The sequence below is a fragment of the Lemur catta genome, chromosome 11 (genome assembly GCF_020740605.2).
Source record: "Lemur catta isolate mLemCat1 chromosome 11, mLemCat1.pri, whole genome shotgun sequence".
NCBI classification, from domain to species: domain Eukaryota; kingdom Metazoa; phylum Chordata; class Mammalia; order Primates; family Lemuridae; genus Lemur; species Lemur catta.
This window is the reverse complement of record NC_059138.1, coordinates 81,669,846-81,689,551: the sequence shown is the minus strand read 5'-3', so window position 1 is coordinate 81,689,551 and position 19,706 is coordinate 81,669,846. Positions and strand designations below refer to the sequence as shown.

The following is a 19,706-nucleotide window of genomic DNA, read 5'->3' as shown; positions in this document are numbered from 1 at the left end:
AACAATGAGTCAAAAAGAAGAAGACCACGTAATCCACACACCATGATAAACCCATGACCACTGGGTGGCCGATACAATCACGCTCCAGCTTTCTCTCATTAGGAGCACACCTAAGAGCCCTCTGTAGTCATGCCCTCTTGAACACAGAGTGGCAGGAATGAAATAAACACGCACCAAAGGAAAACAAATATGAATAGTTTTAAAAATAAAGTTACTCTTTAGAAGGAAGGTCACCTTTATTTCCTAGATTTAATTCAAATTATGGTTTCCAGAATACATTTTAAGTTACTGTGCTGTAACTTGAATATCACTAATTATATATTCTTCCAATTGAAAAAAAACATAAATTTAATGAGCTCCGAAGTTTGAGAACTATTGAAATAAGCAGTATTCCCATGCCACGTCTCTGTACTTTCTTGTGCTTGACGATGTTTTTAATTGCTAGCAGTTCTTGCTTGATGTGTGAATGCATTTGGCAACCATTGACACAGAGTTGAGTATCTTGAGTTTTACAAGCCACATATGTGCAGAAGGTTTTCTGACAGGGCAGAGAAAAAATCTCAGATTTGCTTCAGCTCACAATCTTCTTTCTGCTAGAACATGCTATGTTTAGACTACTGATTATGAGGGTGTCTAACTGGAAAGGTGATCTGTAATTCCTTGAAGCTCTTAATTTCAATTCCACTAAGAACTCTTCTTCCACCTATTAACTGATGTTTAATATACAGTGTCCATTTCTGTGCGGGGTAACTTTCCCCTACTGGAATATATAACGTATGTACAGTTCTTCCTAAACAGTTTTAATCCCCACACCATCTCTGTACTTTCTCATTGAGCTGGATACTTCATATTGCTCTATGTCAGTAGTATCTGACATGGATTGTGTATTCTTCTAAAAGCTGTGAGCTGTGTTTCTCTTTTTCCTTATTTATTTTTTCTTCCAATTTTTATTGTACTACCAAAGCATCACAGTAATAAGGAAACAAAAGAAAAATCAGTTTTTTGTTTCCATTACAATGGACCAGCTATTTTTGTTCTCTGTTTCTCTCTAGTTTTTGGTCATTTTGTAAATGATCAAATAATTGTAATATGAGAGGAGAGGTTATTGTATATTTAACTTGAAGCATGACATTACAAGCACGTTTTCATATTGTTCCATCATGATCACCTTTATGGCTGTTTATTTCATTGAGTTGATGCATTGTCCTGTGTTTTGACATTTTTAATTACTGGACATTTAACATTCCAGTATTTTTCTATTTATGGACAATATTCTATTGCACATTTTTGTTCTTACAGCTTTCTCTTTCCTTTTGAATTATTTCAATGAGATCAAAGTGTTTGAAGATTTCCATGGTTCTTAGGCTATATGTTGCTTTGGGTTTGGTTTGGTTTGTGTTTGTTTTTAGCACAGTGTCATTTATAAGAAGGTGCTTTGTCAACATCGAGGGAGGAGGTGATGATAGAGAAGCCTATTTTGGAAGCAGTCATCGTCATTGAAATTATTGTTGGGATCCTGAGGAAGTGCTAGGAAATGGCAGTAAAAGCAGAGCAGTTGATGAGTCTTTGAGGCTAGTCAAATTGTTGTGGTGTTAAAGGCCATTTTGAAATTAATTTGTCTAGCTCGTTGTAGCCCACACTGAAGTTACCCCTAGTAAATAACAATATAGTCTCAACTATATCTAAACACTATTTAAAAACCAGTCTTGGTCTCCCTTATATCATTTCAAATATCACCTGAAAGTTTCCTCGGTGTCTAATCTGAATCTCGTGCCTTTGTGGAAAATCATTTTCAAGTATTACAGTCTAACTTGGAGTTGAAAGTAGCTACATTCTTCTGCATCAGAAATAGAGACACTGTCCTCCTTCTGTGATCATGGGTCATTTGTTGAGTTTTGAGTTGGGTATGGGGGAGAGTGAGAGCCAAGTGCCCCTGCAGGTTAAGAAACATGTTTGAAGGTGACCCTGGGTGTAACTCCATGGTAGGGCTGCCTGTCTCAACCGCTGTTTGGTTTCAGTTGTCCTAAGGGAAGGACTTACTCTGTAGCCCTTCTGTGATGGGGGACTACTGTCATCCATCCCAACTGGACAGTGAAAATTTGCTGACATTTAAAGAGATGTGGGTTGTGACTGATTTGCATCTTGCGAGAGGTGATGACAGTAGGTGACAGCTTCCTCTGACGCCCATATTCAAAATATGGAAGGGGTAGACACTTTGTGAATATGCTCATCTCACCAACTACCCCATCTTTCTTTCTCTCTTATTCTCTTTCTCTTTTTCTCCTTCTCGTTCCCCTCCATCTTTGTCTCTTTCTGGAGTTTCAAATGCTGTTTCTCTTCTTCCTCCCACATTTCCCCCTTCCACTACTTTTTCTATGTAGCCTTTCCCTCCACTTCATCCTGAGATCCCACGTCCCCCGTGATATTTGCCATTCTTAACCCCTTTCCTCCTTTATTGGGAAAATAGGTTTTAAATTTGGAATGTGCTAAGAAACGTCATTTTATAGTGAAAAACTGCAGGGTTCAGGGACTGCATTTGTGGCTTATTGATAGAAGAGAGGCTCCAGGAGTGAGTGGTTATGAGAGTGATTTAAGGGTGACGGCTCAGTGTCTCAGGTGGACGTGATTACGTTGTGGGACAGCTGAATTCCATTTTAGCCCGATATTGACCTCTCCTTGCCACGTAATTAACAGTATGCCAGCCACAGACCATAAAGTGAGTGCATTTCAATGAATAATATCACGTCCTGGTGCCTGGAGTTTGTGGTACCCAAGGGACCCAGTGGGCATGGGTTACGCCTGGATATCTAGCCAGGAGTGACATTTAAACTCAATTGCCCGGTACTGGATTCTGAGAGCTCTGACATGCATCCCCAGATAGCTGCTCAATACAGATGGCTGATGAGTTCGGAAGCTTAGGCTGACATGTCCAGGAGCCTGGGGCAAACTGACCCTTTTCTCTTTAGAAATAACCAGAAAACATTTTAATTTATTTTTCAGCTGAAGCTTAGAGGGCTCGAATTTTGGTGGTTAAACTAGACTTTTAAATAGAATTCTCTCTAAACCCCAAACATCATGAACAGAGATTCACACAGTGAAATGAGTTTGCCTCCCTTGACAAGTGCTGCAGTGAATCTAGCCCTTTTCATGGCTTCTCTGTTTTATATTGATTAACAGAAAAATGAGCTGACTGTTAGGCACAGTCTTAGGAAAAAAGAAGCAGGGAGGGTATTACGCACGGGTGGATGCTCTTGTTTGTTTGAGATGCGTAAAATGAGGTGGGGTAGAATGGAGGGGGGATACAAGACAGAAGATTTAAGCCCCCCGATCACGGTTTTGTGTACTTCATTAAGGAATAAGATGAGGGGACTGAAGACAGATTCAGGGCACAGAGAGGCCAGGGCTGAGAGTTAATTATCTTCCAGTAATCATTAAGGTATTATTCAGGACACAAACCAGATGACTTTATTTCACCATGAGATGGGCTGATATGGCCATGTCCTCAGTTAGGAATTCTCGGAATTGCTGGGGGTTGGGGGAGCCACCCTCCTGTGGGTTTTTTTGTCCAGCCTCACTAAAGCCAAAAGAGCAGGCACTGTCTGTGTGGGGCTTTCAGGTTTGGGGTGGTGGTTCTAAATGGAGCCTGAAGGGAAGAGAGGCCTTTTAAAAGGAAAATATTTCTTTTCTCTTCGCTACGCGAGTTTTGAGTTTAACAAGCTGAGATGGAAGAAAGATTTCACGTTGGGTTTATGCTTTGGGTGTACCTGTGTAAGATGCTGCCTGCCATGGGGCTGCAGGGGTCAGAAAGGGTGGGAAACCTGGGCTGTGCAGAATGCCCTTCAGATTCATTTATTTAATTATTCACACATCAGCATGGAGTAGGAGCTGTTTGAGTTTTCCCAATGTAGCTTCACTATTTAATTTGAAATAAATTCCCTGGTAATTGGCCCCATGTATAATCAATGGCAGAGTTGAAATAACACATTCAAAGGCAAATCAAAGGAGTTTTTGGTCATCTACTCCATCGCTTCCTTCCATCAAAGGGGATCCTTGTGACTTGGCCTGTATCCCTCAATGGTCCTTTTCCTTGGAAGTTCAGATGGTGACTCAGGGCCAGCAGGTGGTATAGCCCATGCAAGAGGAGGTGGGCTGCAGTCCCAGGTGCCTATACTCACCAGGTCAGAGAATGGGGGAATATTATTGTAATGTCTAAATCTAATTTCAAAGAGTGTGTCTCTAGAGTTAAATGAGTTTGCCTTAAATTCTGTACTGTTGCCGATGATGTAACCCATGGAAACATATTAGGCAGATTAAATTAAGATACAGGAAATGCTATTTCGCATTTCAATGGAGAGGAGCCTCGTCTGTGAAAGCTGTTTACTGTAACAGAAGGTTCTTACGTGTCCATTTCAACTCAATTTTGCCCTTGTTTCAGGATCCCAGTGAGTGAGTTCCCTGCTGCCTTCTACCCCTCACGCAGTAGAAAGTCAATGAGCTGGGAGCTTGCTGAGATGAGTACGAGCCGTCTGCCAGTGATGGGAAATTTGTACTCAATCAGAATAGTCAATGGAAACCTCTGTTCACTGCATCAAGCTTGCAGTACTTATATGCATACGTGGAACCTATTTTTTTGGGGGGGATTCAGCATTGTAATGAAGATGGTGATTTTTCTTCTCAGCGTAGCCTATAAATGCACTAACGGCTTGGTAATTGAGCAGTTGCCTTGAGTTCTATCCCAGTATTGTCAGTGATGTGCCCACCTAAGATAAGCCATTTGTCCACTTAGCTGCAGACTCTAATATCCTAACCATGGCTATTAGCCTCCTGAAGGCAGCTTAGCCCCTCTTTTTACAAATGGTTGCACCAAATCTTACCTTTTCTGCATTTCGCTGATGAAGTCTACAAAAGAATAGGGGGAATATAATAATAAGCTGGTTTGGGGGTTGTGGTATTTTGGATAGGAATGCAGAGAGGAAATGAAATGACACAGGCATTGAAATGTCTCACTTAGTCTTTCTTGTGTTAAAAGAAATACTGAGAGAACATTTCCTAGATATTGAGAGTAAATTTTTTTTCTGAAAAATCTTAAGTGGCTCAGAAGAGGACGTCAGTATGAGATAACTTTTCTTCTTCCTTTTTAATGAAAGCACAGACAATTCTCTCTTCACCCTGAACCCTTTACAGAATTTCTGAGAATGGTGAATTTCAAAGGACAGGAGGAACAGAAATGAAGTTGACAAGAGAAGCCATCTAAAATTAAAACTCTCCATATGGAATTGCTTTTTCTTTTCCTCTAGAGATTGCACTCACTGGAAGTCCTAGAAACTCAGCTGTGTCTTTGAGAATTTTCTTACAAGGTGATCATTGGAGGTTCTTGGAACCTGTAGCTTCTGTTCTTGTCCAACAGTTAATATCTTCTAAATGGCAAAAAATTGTTCTTCCAAATGCCAAGTTTTTATTTAAAAGATATTTTTACTAACTTTACTTATATATGGGACGGATAATAGTACAAAATTCAAAAGGTACAAAACAGTGAAAAGTGTTTCTTCTCCCCCTTTCTTCCAGCTTCCCTCTCCCCTTCCACAAAGGCAAATCCTGTTCCCAATCCTTCTTGCTGATCTTTAGTTTTTAGTTTGGATCTGATAGTGTTTAAGAGCTGATGGAGTAGAAGTAACTCTCTAAGCTGGGAATGCTCTATTGGTCCCCATAAGTCTAAAATATACTAAAAGAGAAAGTAAGGCCCGGTTATAGGAATAAACACATGTATTATTTTTAGCTAATAACATAAGTTTACCTAGAAATCTCCTAGGTACATCTTCTTGGTGCTGTGTTTACATTTATACGTTCATATTTCATTGTCCACCATGCCACTGATTGGTAGATACACATTTTATGCGCAGCTAAGGAAGAAAAAAAATGAGCCAGTTAAACTGTTTTCTAATACCTCTCATTATTTAGGTATTTTTGAAAATATTATTTATTTATTTATTTATTTATTTATTTAGAGACAGGGTTGCCCGGGTTAGAGTGCTGTGGCGTCAGCCTAGCTCACAGCAACCTCAAACTCTTGGGCTCAAGCAATCCTCCTGCCTCAGCCTCCCGAGTAGCTGGGACTATAGGCACATGCCACCATGCCCAGCTAATTTTTTTCTATATATATTTTTAACTGTCCAGATAATTTCTTTCTATTTTTAGTAGAGATGAAGTCTCGCTCTTGCTCAGGCTGGTCTTGAATTCCTGACCTCAAGCAATCCTCCCGCCTCGGCCTCCCAGAGTGCTAGGATTATAGGCGTGAGCCACCATGCCCAGCCAATATTATATTTTTTAAATGACCTTTGCTATACTTTGTGATACACAGATGTTTATCATTTAACACTCTTATAACACATTAAAAGAAAACAAATACAAGGGAAATAAACCAGGTATTACCCTGAAACTTCTACCCATGTGGGTTCAACTCTCCTAAATCACTTTCAACTCAATTCTCCAGGGTCTGTAGTTTGTCACACAGTTTGCCCCCTGTGCTAACAAGAGCGTTGGTGATACAGCTTTAAAAGAATTTTTTAAAAAAGAAAAGCTATTGGTGCTGAGTTCTTAAGCTGCTTCGCCCTGTGGTTTGCTAGAGTTGACACACTTTTGACCACTGCGGGATGGGGTATATAGGGAAACAGGCCTCGTCTGTCCTAGCTTCGTCACCTCCCACCACCATGTGGCGCTGGGGTTAAAGTCTGCCTTGGTATGTCTCAGCGTTTTTATCCCAGACCCTGACACCTATTCTGCTAATTTGATGCTGGAGTTTTTAACATTCACTTATGCCCTTGTGATGAAAATTGTGTTCTGATTGCTGTCTAGTTGACAGCAATTGAAAGGTGCCATTGATTGTGAAATTCGACCCAAATTTGGAATCGGTGATATCTTAAAAATAGATGCATCTTAGACTCAGTGAAAAATGGTAATGTTAATTCTGAGTCTAATTAATGAAAGAGTGGAATTTCTAAAATTTTTTGTGTTTCGGATGAGAATTGTGCACTTTGTAGTGGTGATACATCAAAATCAGAAGTCAAAAGCAAACACTGGTGCTTTTGTGGATCTTAAGCATGATGGTTGGGTTTTCACATGCAGGTGTGAGACATGCTTTCCTCAAACCTTGTTACCACTTTGGCACTTTACCCATCTGACATGGATTAAAAAAAAAGAAAAAGAAAACAAAGATAAAAAGAAAAAGAAAAAGCTCTGAGATTTTTGCACCTGGTTTCTCAGTGCGAACCTCTCTTTCTTTAGAATGCTCACAAATATTAACAATAGATTTTTAAAGACATATGAAGTGACTCAGATTTGAATATTTTTAAGTGGAGGTTTAAAAAACCTTTTTTTCCCCCAATGAGTCAGCGATTTGTTTTGCTGCAAGAAATTCGGAAATCTGATTTAAGGCTGATCTTCTAATTGAAAAAGGGAAAAGCAACAGAAAAATATTTATATTTGCAACCTAAGGTGGCTAAAGTCATAGCTATTTTTTCCTTTCTTTGAAATATAAAGTATAATAGCCCATATACAACATTACAGACAATAGGTTAAGGAAAATTATTTAAAACTTGGAAATAAGGCAACAGAGTAGGGTGGCATGTCCTTTCAATGTCATACTGGAGCATTTTTCTAAAAAAAAAGCTCCAGGAAGGATTACTAATTCTTCAAGAGAACATTCTTGTGTTTAACTTTGCTGTTTACTGTTAGGGGGTAGACACCAGGAAGTTACGTGTTAATGTGGAGATTTGGGGCTGGCAGAGCTGTGCAGTAGAAAAGCTAACCCTAAATGTTTCACTCCTTGGGGCATTAGCCAAAGTCATGGGTAACCCAGAAATTTTATACTATTTTTTTTAAATGCTATAAATACCTTCTTCAGATGCTTTTTGAACCAGCTTTATCATCTTGCTGGTTTCTTCATCGTTGAGTTGAATAAATCTTGACATATGTTTATTCTATATTTTTATGAGTCCTGTTTTTAACTTTTTGAAAATTGCACTTAGTCAAGATTGAAACCTCTCAGGCGAGACAGAGTAATTATTGGTCCATGTGATTTACATGTATTGGTTGTCACATGCACTTGGTAGTAGCTCATGGTAACCTGAACAGGTGATAATGCATGTTTACCAGGTTCAAAAGCAGATTGCTGAGACCGTGCGTGAGTTAGACTCCATCCAGTAATTCTGAGATGATCAGCAAATGACTCCCCTTGCGTGGATGAAAGAGTTTCAGGACACAGAGCTGGGCTTGTGTATGGAGTTGGGAGATTCCAGCCAGAAGGTTCCAGGAGAGCAGCCTGGGAGGCAGCGTGCTCCACAGAGGCAGATGTTTGTGTCTGCTCCTTCAGCACCTGGAGTGGGGTTTTCTGAGCCCTCAACCATGTATGTAGTGGTTCACTGGAGTTACCACCCTTGTCCTTCAGGGAATTTGAAGTGTTTCTTCTGTTTTCAGAGGCTCCAGAAACACACGGTGGGGTCTTCAGAATGATCTCTTAGGAAAGAATTGAGTGTATCATACATTAAACTTACGTAGTTCAGGTTCTCCCACCCCTCCCACCACTTATTATTTTATTATCTCCTTACCTCTCATATTAATCCCATTTTTCTCCCTCCTTGCCTTCTCTCCTTCCCTTTTTGCTTTTGGCCTTCCTATCTATTCACAAATACTCCCTCACTTGGAGTGGTGACGTCGTGTTTAACTGAGATAAATTCATTTGACTACTTGAAGGCTTTCTATAGTGCCTTAGTGGAAACCTTTGCAGTAAATGCCAATCAAGGAAGCACACACAAATCAGTGAAGAAAAATCTCCTATGTATGTGAACAAAGCATTAATCATGTTATGTGGTATAGTTACCCATTTTCCTACAATGGTAAAGTGCTTTAGTGTCACGATTTTGAATTGCCAGAGTACTCCAAGTACAGTGCTGCATTTTCTTATGTAACTCGGCACCTGGAAGTCGAGTAAAATGCTGCTGAATGTATACGTGAGTGCAAAACGAGAAATGCTATTGAATCTTCTTTGCCAGAGAAGTCCATATAAATAAAACAAGTTACCACCTGGCTGGGAGACTAAAAATGTCCATGGTTGATTGTGGTAAGATGGAGAAGGTAGAATATTCTCACAATCTTTCGGGGACTTTTGATTTTTTAATCAGTTGTTGTCTGATCCTATTGGCAGAACCCTGGGTATGAAGGTGCAGGGCAGCAATGTCAGGAAGGTGGCCCCTTTAGTGGGATGTTTGTGAGACTCAAGAGTTAGTGTGGGCTCAGAATGGTCTTGCAGATCGGACCCCTGGAGCCAGTGCAAAAACCAGACTCCAAATTAATGACATCTGCAGTCTAAAAGTTCAAGGTCAGTTGATGTCCTGAGGGCAACCAGGCCTAGCAGAAGGACCAGGAGTCCCACACAAGGAAGCTTTGGCAGAATGTCTTGGAGAACATTGACGTCACTCTAGGTTGAAAATTAATGTTTGACAGCTGCCCTTTACCCAGGTGCTGGGCTGGGTTCAGAGCATCATCTTTCTCATTTAGCCTTCACACCAGGCCAGTGAGAGAGGTAAATACCTCTACAGTGTTATGGGTGAAGAACTGGTTTTAGAAAGGTGAACTTTCTTTTCTAAGAGCATCAGCGGATATTGGAGATTGCACTGGAACCAGGTTGGTCTCTCTCCATATCTGTGCTGCTAACCACGATGGCATCCTGCCTCCAACGTGAGCTTTTCCTGCCCATTGCGCTTACCGGTCTCTTTCCTGATAAAGACCGTCAGGCCTGAAGGACCAGGGTCTTTGGCTCCCACGTAAAGCCAGGCTGGGTAGAGCATCTGGAAGTGCAGACGCCACGTGAGTGTGGTGGGCACGGGACCCCCAGACACTATGTACTCTCAAGGGTGGGCTCTTCTGGGGACTCTTGGGGGCCACCTGTGTTTCCTTTGAGCTGTTCCTTGATTTATTCTTCCCCACCTCCAACACACAGGGCCACTGAGAGGTGCTACCCACAGATGGAGAATGAGCACCTTGTGAATGAGTGAAACCACCCTGTCACCTCTGCTGTGTAGTCTGACAGTGTGAGGAGCCGGCAAAAAGCTCCTTTGCATCAGGGTGCCACAGAAAAAAAACAATCCTTGACTAGAGAATGAGGAATCGGAGAGGAAAGCATGCTATTTTGTAGACACGGGAGGATTTTATAAAAGTATGTTGAGAATGGTTTTACAAAGACTGTGCATATATGCTTCAAGTCTGTTCAGGAAAGATTCGTTTGTGAAGGATTGAACGTTCCTATTAATATTCCTTATCTAAGAGAAACAGAGGCATCTCCTGAATTTCACAAAATGTAATATGAAAACTGATCTCCAAGGGTCACCTTTAATATTTTGCTTCCTCCCTAGTTGTTGAAAATATATTTCACTTCTCCTTTACATACCAGCCTATAGCAGAGAGAAAAGATAGCATAATCACTATGAAAGTATTATCAAATGTGAGTGCACATTTGCAGTTTTGGCAACAACCACTTTTGATCTTACATTGTATCATTGGACAGTATTTAAAGTGCAAAGTCCTGAAGATATTAAACCTACTTGAGTTTGCTATAGTCAGATACTTGTTTAAATTAATAAAATGTAGACTTTCTAAATTAAAATTTTCATTATAAAATATTTTGACCAGAGGGAAAAAATACAGAATATAAATGGTATTAATGTTTGTACCAACCACTCAGGTTTAACAAATATTAACATTTTGCTGTATTTTCTTCCAATGTGACTTTGTATTGTGACTATTTAAGGAAATTGGCGATCACAGATAATTATTGTTGTCTAACCCTGTCCCCATCCTCCTCTTGTCCCCCCTTCCTCCCATGATGGTGCTGATGTGTATCGTTCCCCTGTGTGTTTTTATACTTTGAAAAAATGGTTGTGGAAACACCAAGTGAAATTTTCTTCACAACTGTATTTTGAAGTGACATTGTCAGTATATCGCCATAAGTATATTTTTAAAGTTATTTTTCTGTGAAGTATAATTGTTGAAGTAGCTCACTTGTTGGAGGAGATTGAGGTTAGTATAATAACACTAAAAGATAAGTTAGATTTTAAGAAGTTAGTTCCAGCTTTTCCTGTTCCTCCCAGCCCTGCTGTCCCCTCTGAGCAGCCTGGCGGATCCTTCCGGCCACGTCCCTTGTGTGTGTTCACACTGCGGATAGAGCTCGGAGACATATGCAGAGGGCTGTCGTTTGTTTTGTTTTGTTTTTGCCCAAATACAACAAGTATGGACACATTACGCAAAAACTTGCTTTTTTACTTCTCGATTCATCGTGGACATGCTTACAAGGAAGCAGATGAAAAATCTGGTGTTTTCTAATATATTTATATATAAGTTCATATCCCACATTTTGTTCTTTTCATTTTCTTCTTTTTTAAAACAGCCCTTCATCTTTAACTGCACCAAACGAAGCTACCCTCTTCTTTATACCCTTTCTCCTTTCCAGTAACATGTTAACCATCGGGAGTGTGTTCTTCCCAGTGTTTCTATGCTCTTATGATCATGTATACACGTGCACACGCACGTGCACACACAGGCACACACCCTTCGGTACATGCATAGGTGTACTTTGTCATTGCTCTACAAAAATGAGATCAGCTGTATTGTGTCACTTACTACGTTCTATCCATTAAGTAACTATTAGTGTTGAGGTTAGAAAAACATTTAATAAAATGTTTTGACAAAGAGAGAGCCTTGCTCAAGGTGCCATAACATACCTCACAGAGCCAAAACTCTCAGCCAGCCTTCCCAGACACAGCCCTTCTTTCCCCTGGCCCCAGCTGCAAGTGAAGAAACTCCCACACAAACCCCCCACTCTGACTCTACCATGCGCTAGGTGGAGAATGCCACCTCCTGCCATCAGATTTCAGGCACAGCTACCTCCCATGCCTGAGGTCACGCTGGGCCTGTGACCACATGAGGTTCACAAGGACAACCAATGCCATTTTTTCCCCTTCTTTTTAAACATAGTAGTTTTTAATCCCATTTTATCTGTTTGCTAAGTTTAGGGGCAACTTGGCATTCGTATGCTATTTACCTAACATTTCCAATACTTTCCAGCCTCCTTCAAGGTTTATTACATCTCTGGCTGGTGATGGACTCAGATTCTCATCCTCAGAAGCTTATTCTCTGGGCTGAGCGAGGGGCAGTGACACTGTTGGCAGATGCACAGATGTGAATGGCGGAAACAAAACTAAAGCAGAGTTCACTGTATTTCTGCTGTTCCTGACCAGCAATACTGAAAGAGAGTGGATAATTCCTCTTCGGTACTTGCTGGTTTCATAGTGGGTTGTCACAAGATGCATTTGAAAAAGTTAATTTAAAAAATTAATTTCAACACTCATTTTCAAGCCGAAGCGATAGCCATCCCTCTGAGCTGTGTATCCTCAGCTCCGGCCGGTTTCCCCTGCAATCGCTTCCATCACATTCTCCAGAAAGCCATCTCCTTTCAGAAACTTTCAAGACCGCAGGGTGTGATTGCACCTGTTTAGCTCCACTGTTACGAGGTTGAACCGTGTAACATTACATTTTTGTAGGTCAAAAGTGGCCAGTTATCAGCAGTTCAGTGGTTTAACCCAGTATGTTTGTGGAACCCTGAATATTTACAGGTCACAGGGCTTCATAGCTGGAAGGTCCCCTCAGGATGACATCGTCTCACTGTCAACATGTGCAGGGATCCCCTAGAGCTGGCCTAGGATTACCCAGTCGGTGGTGACAGGACTCACCTGGGCTGAAGCCCTGATTTACAATCCCCTGAGGAACTTTGAAATCAGGCTCCAGGAGGTGCTGGCCTAAAGGGTCAGGATAAAGCAGGGGGTTGGGGGGAAGTTTAAGGCCCGGGGGCTGCACCAGGGCAGGCAGGCAACTTAAGCAAACACTCTGGAATGGCCTACTGTGCCCAAGAGGCCTCAGGACCTCAGACGGCCCCTGATTCTGAGGGTTCAGATCACAGATGCTCCTCCTGGCCTCTTCTATCAGAACGACACCATTCTCACCCCACGTGGTGGCAGGAGTTTGGAAGGCTGCCTGCAGGACACGGGCCATCCGCCCTGCCTGGGAGGGACTTACTTGGGGGGAGCAGTTGGGCATGAAGCTTTCTGCCCAGGGTCGTCCCTCTGCCACAGCTGCACACAGACCTGCAGAGACAGCTTCAGCAAACACTCGAGCAGACTCCAGGATGAGAATCCAGACTGTTTCTCATGTTCTCCTGTAAAATGAATTTATTTCCGTGTTAGAGAACAGTGGGCACACCCCTAATCAAATACAAGTAAAAATCAATGCAATGAAGACATGAGGAAAAGTTAGCAAAATATGAACAGATAGAAAAAAATTACTCATCTTCCCACCACTACCAATCATTATTATTAATGCTTTGGTGAACCTCCCTTCTAGTTTTTTAATGCATTTTTAAAAATACATAACTGATAAGTCAGTGTCTTGATGTTGCTGATTCGTGTACACTTTATGTCATGAGAATATATAGAGAATATTCTATATAAAATACACATTGACAAGGAATATATACTACTACAGAGATTATATACAACATACAATTAACATACATTTTATATTCCTACCCTTTTCTCTCGTGATAACTAAATTCTCCATGAACACAATTTTAAAAGGTTGCACGGTACTCCCTGGAGCAGATTTTCCATCATGTAGTTACTTTATTTTCCTTCTCAGTATGGTGGTTAAGAATATGGACTCTGGAGTGTTGGCTTCAAATCCCAGCATGCTGGTTGTGAGAATGTGGGCAAGATGCTTAACCTCTCTATGCCTCAGTTTGTTAATCTTTAAAATAGGTATAAGAATTGTATGTAGCCAGTTGTAGAAAAGAGACCATAGTCTCCAAATTTGAAAGCCAGATTTTGCCATTTATAAGAACTACGTTGAAGGGAGGAAAGAGGCGAATGCTTACCAGCCACAACCCAGGTCCCTAACACGTCAAAATTATAGGTGGTCTTTTATATCTGAATATATCCGTGTCTGAGATTTGCCTTGAACAGCAGGTGAGAAGGTACCCGAGAACACTGAGGTTGGGCATCGAATCTCTGTGACACTAGCCAGTGGGGAATGGGGGACCTTCTAGCCCTGTAACCTTAGTGAAAGCACTCATTTCAATGTAACATTTGCAGGACACAAAATTTTTCCAGTTAAATGTTTGGAAATCTATGAAATCATTACAATATTTATCCAGGGGAATAAAATGTTAATCATTTGCACAGGGGTCAGGGTGTTGTTGAGGGAGCAAAACGTTAGCATTTCTTTCTGAGTTGAGATTTTCAACTCTTGATTAAGGAGGGTTTTTTTAGCTTTTCATAAAGACCGATTTCACTGGGAGCTCAAACGTCAGAACAAGAGTTGGCGAACGTTTCCTATGGAGGGCCAGGCAGTAGGATTTAGGCTTCGCGAGCCGTATGCAGGCCTTTGTTGCAGCTCTTGATTCTGCCCTGTGGTGTGAGGACAGCCACAGGCAACATGTGCATCAACGAACATGACTGAGTTCCGACAAATTTTCTGTTATGGACACTGAAATTTGAATTTCTTGTAATTTGCACAACACACATTATTCTTCATTTGATTAAAAAAATTAAAAAACATAAAGGAAAAAAGATTTTATACAACTGTACAAAAACAAGTAGTGGACCTTATTTGGCCCCTGGGCTGTAGTTTGCCAACCCCTGGCTTAGAACAGTACTTGGCACCCATTGACTGCTGTGTATTTGTTAGCTCTGCTACCACGATTAGAGCTGTTATCATCATCATCATCATCATCATCATCATCATCATCATCATCATCATCATGTATGCCTTTCTACTATTATAAATAAAGCCCTAAAGAACATCTCTGGATGTGCCTCTGGATAAATATTGTAGAAAGATTCTTTTCCCCTCCTTTTGCAACTGTACTGCAGCCCCACGCCAGGGCCAGACAGTGCTAGGTTCTGGAGGAGGCTGGGGTGCAGCAAACATCTCTGCATCTCTTTGACTCCTTGGGAGTCCATCTGTGTGTAGCAGCTGCAGCTTGGGCAGCTCCTAGCTCCACCATGGCCAAGAGGTTTCCTCTCCAGTGCCGGTGGGAGTTCCCTACCAGAGATAGCCCGAAGAGCTGTGCTGGGCTCCAGGCAACGGGTTTCTTAATGGATTACTGAGGATGCCCTGAAGTGACACTTGTGCATAGGCTGTGTCCTTTGCTGGACACCTTAGCGTGTGCTCTCCCTGGGGAGGGAGAAACACAAGGGGAAATGGAGAAACCCACTGTTTCTCCTTCAATGGTAGTGACACTACTTCATCACTTGTTTTAAAGTGACAAGAGGTGGGAGAAAGAGGGTCCAAAAAGGAGCGGTCCAAAAAGGAGCTGAGAAGAAAGGGAAGAAAGAACACGGTGTTGTTGCTAGCGTGAGCCAGGGTACCTGAATTGTTCTGAATCCCACGTGAGCTAAGCTGACTAGAAAAATTGCAGATATCTTTATAAACCTTGACAGCACTATTTCATTATTCATAAAGACTTTTTAAAAACCATAACCAGCTTCGTTTTAAATGGAATTTGTTCCCAAGGCATTTTTTAATTGAGTTTTTATGGTAATTCTTTGTATTGGCTATTGAATCAACATACCAAATAAGCTGTGCTCGAGTGTATCCTTTTGTTCAGTAAGCCGCAATTCTGCTTCTTGAAGATAATGAAGTGAGCGGCAATCCAGGTTTTCATAAATTGCATCCCTGGCAGTGCATGGACTTTTCTGACTTTTTTAGAGTCACTTTTAAAAGAATATTATTTTTTTAACTAAGGAAATGTGCCTGAAATCCAGAATTTTTAACGTGGGATCTTTCATTGCGTGCACATGTGAAGTTATTTATAAGAGTGTGTGTCTTGCTGTATTGTTAAGGCTTTTAATAACTCACTTCTGAGATAAAAGTTCCTTGAAGGCAGCTACTATTTTTGTTTTAAATTCACCTTTGGATGAAGGGTATCATTTCTGTTCTGCACAGTACCTTGCACGATAGTAGACACCTAAAATTACATGATAAGAGGGAGAAGGAGCCAGGGGTTATAAGTATTTTTAAGGACAGGAACTTCTCTGCTAATCCTGTTTTCTGTAGCGGCACAGAATACGATCAGATGCCCGAAGACTGTAGCAGTCCAACCCACAATCCCATCCCACTTCAACACACGTTTCTTTTTTCCCAGGGCTAAATATCTGAAGTTTTCCCCCAACTCTTCTGACATGCCTCTTTGTTCTGATATTTCTGCTTCTGCCTAGCCACTCTTCTGTGCACGATTTCTTGCATGTCAGAGGCCGGCTTGCAGAATGACACCTAGGCTGTGTCTGGTGTCCAGATGTGACCTGAGCCGGGCCTGGTCCAATGGAACCTTCTCTGTTCTTCTTGTTGTGCTCCTGTTAATGAAACCTGACATGCCAGAACCTTCTGGCTGCCACATGAAATTGACTCCTCTTGAACTTATTGCCAGCTCTAACTCTTAGCTCTTAATATAAAAATATGAATGGTCATGGGCTTTCCTTGGTTTCAGAACATTCCCAGGGAGGAGGTTCCCTAGTGGGAGTTGGAGATGATCTTCAAGCTCAGTTGAAGCAGGGGTATTCCAGGGGTGCAGTTGTGGAATTGCTCTGCCAAGAGAAGCAGAGCCAGGGTTGAAGGCCAGGAGGAAGCAGGTGGGTGAATGGAATTAGAGAGACCAGCAGAGGTGCTGGGAGGCCAGGCAAAGAAAAGAGAATGTGTGTCGGAGAGGAGGGTATAGTGGGGAATCAAGGTGGCTTAGAACCTATTGGCCTGAATCCTTAGCATCTTCTGGGTGTTTCTTTCATGAGGATTCTTTGTGCTTTACCTTAAAGCATCAAATAATGATGAGGAGCTGGGCTCTCATGAATTATTCCTAAACCGTATTGCCCTTAATCTATAGATGTGTGCTTGAATTTCCAAAAATCTTTTTACAAGACTTCACATTTCTCCGATTAAATTCCTTCTTTCTTATGGAGTTCACATTCCTAGTCACTGAAGACCTTTTAAACCTAAATTTTAAAAAAGCTACAGAATTGAAATGGTGGCTTTGCTGCTTACTAGCTTTGATCTTGCACAAGTTGCAAGTTCTGACCGCATCGTAGGATGAGAACAGTGACATTTACCTGGTTAGTCGCCTCTGTGGGTGGTTGGGAAGAGGAACTGAACTCGTGCATTTGGAGCACCTGGCATGATGCCCACCGGTACCAGGGCCAACAACTGGTCACAATTATTTTTCTGCCTTTCAGCATATTTGCCATCTGTCTGTCTTAAGTCAGATTTGATAGACTGTCTTCTCTGTTGTCATCCAATCTATTGATTTTTATTAAATTTAACGGAGGAGGGACAAAGGCTAGAATCTGAAGATCCCTAGAGGCTACCTGTAGGGATCTTTGGGATGCTGATCCGTGTTGGGGATTAGGAAGTCAGAGGCTACACGTTTATACACATGTGTAAGTAGCCAGGTGAGAGGGTGGTGGGGCCTGTGTCGGCTCAGAGAATGTATGTCCTACTTAAAACTGTCATTTAAAGGTCAGTGCCTAACCCAACACTGGGACAGAGGAGTGAAGTGACTCCACCAGCTGGTGGGTGTAGGTGCCTAGCTGCTCTCGCATTTGGTTACTGTGGCTTTAGCACAGTGATTGTCAGAGTACGGTCCAGAGATCAGCAGCAGCACCCGGGAACTTGTATGAATGCAAGCAATTCTTGGGCTCCTCCCCAGACCTGCTGGACCAGAAACCCGGGGTAGGGCCCAGCAACCTGGGTGTAAACAGACCCTCGGGGAGATTCTGATGCTTGCTTAAGTTTGAGAACCACTGGTTTGGAAAAGTGGTTCTCAACCTTGGCTGGACATTGGAATCATCTGGAGAGCTTAAAAAATCTGATTGTTTGGATCCTAACCATGGAGCTTCTCATTGAACTGATTTGGGGTATAACCTGGACATCAGGATTATTCAGATCCCCCCAGGGGATTTTCAGGTGCAAGGTAGAGAACTGCTGTTCTAGGGAGCTTGCTGAAACACCCACATGCTCTCTTCTCCTGGGGGAGGGAGGAGAGCAGAGGGAGGCATGTGTCCTTTGACAGAGTCCACGGAAGGCCCTCTTCCCCTTGGGGACCTTGATCTTAAACCACCAGCCTCAAGAAATACCCTTGAGTGGGGCTTTTCATAGACTAAATGAATATTCACTCCATGTGATTTGGTTTATAGGTTGCTTTTAATGCTGTATTTGTTCAGCAAATGTAGGCACTCTTATAGCACAAATATTAACTCCTAAATCCTCAAAGGCTTTCCCCACAATGTGCCATCTGGCAGGCATTATTGTAATAATCTCTCTATTTTCCACGCTAATGAAGGACTAGTATGGCATTAGTAATTGAAAAATATACAGATCATTTAAAAATCATTCAGACTAGTGCCAGTACTGTTTCCCCAACCAGGAAGCACTCAAGAGTAGAAATATTGACTGATCAGTTTCCTACTTCCCTGTGGAGGTGCTAATACATACTCTTTTAGTCAGAAATTTGAGCAATAAGAGAAGCGAGAAGCTTCTAAATTACAATTCACTTGTCTGCATAAAGGAGTTTGTTTCATTGATGAGAGACCTGACCACAGAGCAGGTGAACAGCAAGTATATCTGAAATGCATTTGCACCTGGGAGCAAGTGGGTTAAAGTGTGATGGACTAGCAGCTGCATGGGATTCAAGGAGTTGGTGGGTCTGGATTCTAGATCTTCTTCTTATATTGCCTGTGTTATTTGGGACGAGCCATTCTGTCCACAAATGGGTCTCAAAGTGTGGTCCTCCACTAGCAGCATCTGTATCTCCTGGGAATTTATTGGAGATGCAAATTCTTGGATCCCATCCCAATCCTACTGAATCAGACGCTCAGGAGGTAGAGCCAACAAGTGGTGCTTTAACAACCGTTCTGTGCGATTCAGATGCCTGCTCAAGTTTGAGCACCACTGTTTTCCACCAGGGACTCAGTTTTTTTAATTTACAGAATAAGGGAACCAGCCTAGATTATATTTAAGGTTCACTGTAGCTCTCCAATGGCCATGGTGTACGGACCCAGAACAGGTTTGGAGATTTTCTGTCGTAGAGCTTATACCTTCCCTTTGATATGTGATTGAAATAAATCAGCTGAAAAACTGGCGTGCAGGTAACAGATGAGAAACTGATCTCCAGGAATTAAATACTGAAACCAGATACGCAAACTGCACATAGGGTGCTCACTACAAAATAACTCATGATCTCTTCTGCTGGCTGATACCAGATTCCCAAATTTAAAAACTCTGGTGTTTTGGAAAGGGAAGCAGCCATTCACCCTTTCCCTAGGGTCTGAGAGATGTCTGCTGTGATTCATGGAGCAGCACTTTCACGGGGACTAACAAATGGCATTTCAGAAGGATGTACAGAGGTACACAGGCTTTGCAGTAAAACAAGGGAAAATTTCAAGCCATTTATCAAAGCTCCTGCAGCTTCCATTTCAAGACAGGTGGAAAAAAATAACATGGAACAAGAAAAGAAAATAAATCTGTATCCAGAGCATCTCATAAATAAGAAAGAAGTTGGGGAGCTGTTGGCCTTGCCTGGCTCTCAGAGTATTTTTGTCTCAGTACAGAAAGCTTTT

General features: G+C 41.8%; 1 protein-coding gene and 1 non-coding gene across 6 annotated transcripts in view; both read left to right on the top strand.

Moving 5' to 3' along the window:
* ELMO1 (engulfment and cell motility 1) overlaps nucleotides 1–19,706 on the top strand; it is a 503,740-nt gene that overhangs the window by 234,246 nt on the left and 249,788 nt on the right. The gene's annotated exons all lie outside the window — the stretch shown is intronic.
* On the top strand, nucleotides 7,077–7,180 carry LOC123647905. The gene has a single exon (XR_006738431.1). It is a non-coding gene; the product is annotated as a small nucleolar RNA U13 (small nucleolar RNA).